Source organism: Gossypium arboreum, chromosome 10 (genome assembly GCF_025698485.1).
Source record: "Gossypium arboreum isolate Shixiya-1 chromosome 10, ASM2569848v2, whole genome shotgun sequence".
NCBI lineage: Eukaryota > Viridiplantae > Streptophyta > Magnoliopsida > Malvales > Malvaceae > Gossypium > Gossypium arboreum.
The window spans coordinates 17,502,576-17,509,674 of NC_069079.1; the positions used below are offsets into that span (position 1 = coordinate 17,502,576).

General features: G+C 36.8%; 1 non-coding gene across 1 annotated transcript; it reads right to left on the reverse strand.

The window, feature by feature from the left end:
• Positions 1–487: 487 nt before the first annotated feature.
• On the reverse strand, positions 488–594 carry LOC128282715 (small nucleolar RNA R71). The gene has a single exon (XR_008273070.1). It is a non-coding gene; the product is annotated as a small nucleolar RNA R71 (small nucleolar RNA).
• Between the last annotated feature and the right edge of the window lie 6,505 nt (positions 595–7,099).

Here is a 7,099-nt window from a genome sequence, read left to right on the forward strand (position 1 = left end):
AAGCTTAAGATATATAGAGAACGAGCAAGAGGATGATACTCAACCCCCAACTGAAGAGATGGCTGAAAACCAAGACAATCAGCTACCTCCTGCAATTGTGGTTAATCAAAATCCTGCTCCACGCACTATGTATGATTATGCTAAACCTTCTTTAATAAGAACTGAATCGAGCATAGTTAGACCAGCTGTAGCTGCAAATACTTTTGAACTAAAACCTAACACTATTCAAATGATACAGCAATTTGTTCAGTTTGATGGTTTGCAGGATGAGGATCCCAATGCTCACTTAGCAAACTTTATAGAACTATGCGATACATTTAAAATTACTGGTGTTTCTGATGATGCCATTCATCTTCGGTTATTCCCTTTTTCATTGAGGAACAAAGCTAAACAGTGGCTGAACTCGTTGCCACGAGGGTCAATTACTACTTGGGAACAAATGATGAAAAAATTTTTACTAAAATATTTTTCACCGGCTAAAATGGCTAAATTGCGTAATGATATCTCTTCGGTTGTACAGATGGACTTAGAAACTCTTTACGATGCATAGGAGAGATACAAGGACTTACTGAGAAGGTGCCCTCACCATGGGTTACCGCTTTGGCTTCAGGTTCAAACATTCCATAATGGCCTGAATCCTTCGACTCGACAAATGGTTGACGCAGCTGCTGGCGGAACCATCAATAATAAAACACCTGAAGATACTTATGAGTTTATAGAGGAGATGTCACTGAATAACTATCAGTGGCAAGTCATGAAGACAAAGCCAACAAAAATAGCCGGTGTTTATAACGTCAATTCGGTCACCATGTTCTCTAATCAGGTAGAACTCTTGAATAAAAAAATTGATGGTTTTCTTAGTTCTTCATAGGTTCACCCAGTAATGTAGTGCGAAGCAAGTGGAGGTGGATCAAATAATTCGAAGTACCAACCTTATGGCCACAACATGGAAAACGAGTAGTTAAACATGGGTAATAATTCTCGATCTCAAAACAATCCATATAGTAACACTTACAATGCAGGTTGGAGGAACCACCCAAATTTCTCATGGGGAGGCCAAGGAAATCAGAGACCACCTCTAGGCTACCAACAACCACCCTACCAACAGGAAAAGAAGTCGAACCTTGAAGAGATGCTCTCAAAGTTTATATCGGTGTCAGAAACTCTATTCCAGAATACCGAGACAGCACTTAAGAATCAACAAGCATCGATCTAAGGGCTCGAAACGCAGATAGGCCAGCTGTCCAAACTAATCTTCGAACGACCACAAGGTAGCTTGCCAAGTAATACTGAACCCAACCCAAGGGAACAGCTCAACGCTATTAATGTTCAAGATGAAGAAGAATTCGTTGAGCCTGAGCCAGAACTGAAGCAAGAAACTGTGGTGAGCAGAGATCAAGGTGAGGTAGGTCATTATAAAAACAAATCAGTGAATGTCGAATATAAACCTCGTGTGTCATACCCCAACGCGACAAGGAAAGACTGCTCAAATGAACAATTTGGTAAATTCCTTAAACTCTTAAAAAAATTACACATTAACTTACTATTTATTGAAGCTTTATCGTAGATGTCAAACGCAATAAAATTTTTAAAGGAGCTTTTAGAAAATAAACCGAAGTTGGACGAGGCGTCGCATGTGGAGCTAAACACAGTTTGCTCAGCTATTCTACAGAATAAACTACCCAGCAAACTAAAAGATCCAGGGAGTTTTACGATTCCTTGCTTAATTGGTAGTTTAGATGTTCATAATGCATTAGCTGATTTAGGGGCTAGTATTAACGTCATACCCTACAAAATGTTCAAACAATTAGGTCTTGGGAAACCCAAACAGACTAGGATGAGCATTCAATTAGCAGATAAAACTATAAGATTTCCTAGGGGTATTATTGAAGATGTGCTAGTTAAAATCGATAAATTTATATTTCCCGTTCACTTCATTGTTTTAGAGATAGAAGAGGATAGCAACACTCCTTTGATTTTAGGAAAGCCCTTTTTGGCAACTGCTAAAACGATTATTGATGTTGGCACAGGTCAGATCACACTTCGCGTGGGAGACGAAACAATCACCCTTCAAGCTCGCAATTCTGGCAACACATCGAAAATTGAAAGTGATTATTTAGACCATTCAACTAAAACTGACAATAGAGTGCAACCTACTTTGCAGGAAATTAGTCTGAAGGAAGCACATGAGCCATTCTCAAGCAATAGTAGAGGACCTATTCATGAGGATCGAAGGCTACAAGTTGAGGAGCTAGATGAATGGCAGACCCATAAACCGAAAACACACGATAAACCAAAACTACGCCAAAACGAGCTCAATACCTTTCCAAATCAACTTAAGGTTGGAGATAGAGTTTTATTAGATGCCGCGGATCCTCATATTGTCACTACCAAACCATATGAAGACGTCCCTCTTACGGTACTTAGTATTTTCCCATTCGGTACAGTCGAGGTAAGTCATCCCAAGTTCGGCACTTTTAAGGTAAATAATACCCGTCTAAAACCTTATTTTGATAAGATGGATAGCAAGAATGAGGAGTATAAACTCCTCCAACCCCTATGACCATTCAATGGAGAGGTAAGTCGAGCTTAGACTATAAATAAGTGCTTCTTGGGAGGCAACCCAAGTACTAATGGTTTTAAATTATTTAAATTTCAATTTTTAAACATCTAGGTCACTAACAGAGTCTTTGAAGCATAGGTTTCCAACTCCACACGGCCGATCATGCGGCTGTGCTTAAGGCCATGTGACCACCACAGACGGAAATATGACCGTGTGAGACGGCCATGCGAAAATAGGGTAACAGTTATCTTTCCCAACACAGAATACGATAAGTGGCCACGGGCGTGCGACCTGGCCATGGTCAAATTTGTCAAATGCACACGGGCGTGCGACACGCCTGTGTTTATCACCCGTAGACAATATTGTCAAAATAACACGGGCATGTGCAGAACTACACGACCGTGGAAGAAGTGAACCACATCACACACGGTCGTGTAACATGATCATGTAGCCACACGGCTTAGACACACGGACGTGCCCGAAGGCCGTGTGACGACATCTCACTTCGCAACAAACATTGGCGGGACACGATCCACATAGGCGTGTGAACCGGCAGTGCCACTTGAAAAAAAGATAAGATTATCGATTTTATTTTATTTTTCTTTTATTAATTTTTGAAGATTCTTTTGTTTTTAAAACGGCTTATCTTTATGATTACTATCAAATTATTCCCCCAATTCTCCTTTTGTCCTTTAAAATCATGTTTGTCCTCCAGTTGTATTTCCAGCAACTCGTTTTCGCTAATCCAGGAATTTCATCCATTTTCAACTCAGGAAGTTTCACTTCTCTCCCTATCTAATTTTTATATTTTTATACCTATCTTTGTACATTGAGGGAATGTACATCTTAAGTGTGGGGGGGTATTCATTTTACTATCAGAAAAATCCTTGAATGATTGCCTTGTTCTCTTGAAAAGCTCTCATATCATATTTAAGATAAATTTTGATTGATTTATAATTTTGATTGATATATCTTGAATTAAAACATAGGCATTTATGCATTGATTGTTTAAACTCTAAGACATTAGAGAATCAAGCATGATAAGTTGATTTTTAAGAATTTAAGAATTTAGGTTGTTTGCCCAAAGTTTAGGTATTACTTTGAGTTGGAATTCACAAGTTTTAAACATCAAAAAGCCATAATTCTTGTGAGATTTTTGAGCCTTTTGAGCATCTATTAATCCTTTCATGCTCACTTTTATTATTGCTTTGAGTGCGTCAATATTGAACTGTTATTCTAGAACTTGCTTGATTATGCATGTCAAGACCACACTATTTGATTTGATACGTCAAAATGAGAAAGGCACTTAGGATTAACCCACTCATCCCATGAAAAGCCTACCTCCATGATTAACCCTTAGTAAACCCTGTTGAGCTAACAAGCTATTTCTTATATTACCCTTCATACTAACCCTTAGCCCATTATTGTTGAAATCCCCTAAATTAATTTGATCCCTATTTTTGTCGAGATTTGAATTGAAATAGTTGCTTAACTATGTTTTATTCTATTTTGTAATTAAACTTATTCTTAAAAAAATGTATACATATTAGTAGTAGTAATCTTCTGAGCTAAAGAAGTTAAATTCCATATTCTAAGAAAAGCTCTGTTGTATGCAAGGATGATTAAATCTTTTTCTAGTAAACTGATTTTTCAATTCAATCTCGATTCTAACCATTTCTTTCAGCTTGTGACCACAGCCCCTATCCAAAGCCACGTTACAACCCTCTAAAGACCTTTTGATTGATGGATCATCTCAAATTATAGTGGTGGAGATGTGATTTTCATGCAAGCCTATGGTAATAACTTTTCATATTGACTGATGAGTGTTACTTACATTGTCCTTAAACACTTTGAGTGATTTGAATGAATCTTTAGTGAGGATGATAAACTCCGTGAGACTTCAAATCGAGGTAACCACTTAGATAAAGGAAATGCCTAAAGTTTTGCATGATTAAATACTCAACTTGGAATGTTTGAAACTTTGATGTCCTTTCAGTTGAATTTTCAATGTATGATTACCTATGGATTATTTTGAGATATTATTGATAGAAATTATAGGTTGAGAAGAATTTATTTTGAATATGAGTTGAAAATTTTGCTTGAGGATAAGCAAAGGCTTAAGTGTGGGGGTATTTGATAAACCGTAATTTATACATATTTTTACCCCATGCTTAACGCATTTTATGGATGATTTTTCCTTAGAATTGGTGAATTCGATGCTCCTAATGCCTTAATTTCATGTTTTATACTTATGTGAGCATAGGAGAGCGAAATAAATGAGAAACGGGCCAAAAACGGAGAAAATGGGCCAAAGTATGAAATCAACACGACCTGGACTTCCTCACACGGGCATACCACACGACCGTGTCAATCTGGCAGAATCGAAGCACGACTCACACAGGCGTGTCCCTGCCGATCCAAAGTTGAGTCCAATTCGGAAAAGGCTAATTTTGAGGGTTCCTAGGCATTCCAAAGCCTATAAATACATCTTAGAGGAAGAGGAAAATGAGGCATAGAGAGAAGGAGGCAGGGAACTGCTCAAGGGAAGCTGATTGATCCATCTCAAAAGCCGAAGTCACTATCAAAACTGAAGATCTCCCCTCAATTTCCCTTCAGGAGTTTTGGGTTTTCTTAATGTTTTGTATTCATTATTCTTCTGAGATGTTTTCCTTTTTAGTTATGAACTAAATCCCCTAAATACCTAAGGGGAATGAAACCTAAGACGAATCTTGTTATTATTTTCTGAATTGTATGATAAATATTTAACTTGTTCTTAATTATGTGTTCTTAATTCTTGTTTTGATATCCCAGGATACTGATTCAAGATAAGCTCTTATTCAAAGGAGGAATAGACCCTGTCTAAGAGTACATTTATCATAATTAAGCGGAGTTGATTGCGCGCCTAGACATAGGGTGACAAGATTTTGCTGGATTAGAGTGAAACCTAATAATAGGATCCATAGATCGAGTTAATGCAACCCTAGGGTGTTAATTAGAGAAAAGTCTCAGTTATTCAATCTAGGGATTAGACATTATTAGTCCTGAATAGGGATAATAACATAACTTAGGGATCTCTACGGGACAAGTTAAATGAAAAAATCGTCCGATTCGGAGCCAGAATAACAAGTAAAGTTAGGTGGATTTTTCCTTAGGTATTGTCTTAATTCAATTGTTTTCCAAAAGTAATCCCCCAATTCTACTTTATGTGAATTCTTAGTTTAGATAATTAGTTAGTTAAAACAAAACCCCCCTTTTTTTAGGCTAGATAATAAAAAGATAGTCATTACTAGTACTTTTAGTTCCTTTGAGTTCAACAATCCGTTCTTGCTAAGACTATACTACTATTCGATTGGTGCACTAGCCTACATCGTGATAATAGTTAGTTTCAAGAATGATTAATTATAGGTATTTAAAACCTGTCACACGAAAATCATGCTCAGGTTATTGAAAGGACAAGTTGAGTCTGCGTTTCATTGGGCCGTATGAGGTTATTGAAAGAATTGGACCAGTGGCGTATCAGTTAGCTTTATCGGCAGAGTTAGAAAGAATTCATAATGTGTTTCATGTATCGATGTTACAACGATATTATTCCGATCCTTCACATGTGATTTCTCCGATAGAGATTGAGATTTGGTCGGATATGACCTATAATGAGGAACCGATAAAGATTTTGGCTCGGGAAGTTAAACAGTTGAGAAATAAAAGTATAGCCTTAGTGAAAATGTTCTGGAAAAGACATGGAGTAGAAGAGGATACTTAGGAACCGGAGGAAGCCATGGGAAAATAGTACCCAAATCTCTTTACCGATAAGATTTTCGGGGACGAAAATCCCTAAAAGGGGGAGAGTTGTAATAGCCTGATTTTGGGTCTAGTCAGAATAGTGGTTTCAGGACCACAGATTCGACGTAGTCAAGTTCACTTTTATTATATTTTTATAGTCTAAAATTTCACGGAATAATTTCGTGAAAATTTTGTTCAAAAATTTTGACGTTTGGGCAGTCAATTTTGTCAAAAGGACTAAATTGTAAAAAAAGTGCAAATGTTGAGTTCTACATGTTAGAGGTGTCCAATTGTTATGAAATTTTAAATTGGAGGTCTTTAAATTGTAATTAGACCATTGATTAAGTTGGTGGACAAAAATAGACATGGTTTGGTATATTTCTAAAGTTTTTCATTAAGGGTAATTTGGTCATTTGGTAATTAAAAACAAAATTAAAAACCAACTTTTGTCCTTCTTCAACCCCTTGGCCAAATTTCACATGAGGAAGACATAGATATGGGTTTTTCAAGCTTTCAAGCTTGATTGTAAGTCCGTTTTAGCCCCATTTTTAATGTTCTTTACATTTTTGAGATCTTCATAGCTTGGTTTAGCTATTTCCACCATTATTTTGAGCTAGGGTTTGTGTTTAAAAATTTACCCATGGATGATATGCATGTTTTTTGATGTTTTATAGAAGACTATGAAAGTTTGGGGGTGTTATAAACAACTTTTACTAAGTGATTTTTGATGAAATTGCATAAAATGATCTATTTGTA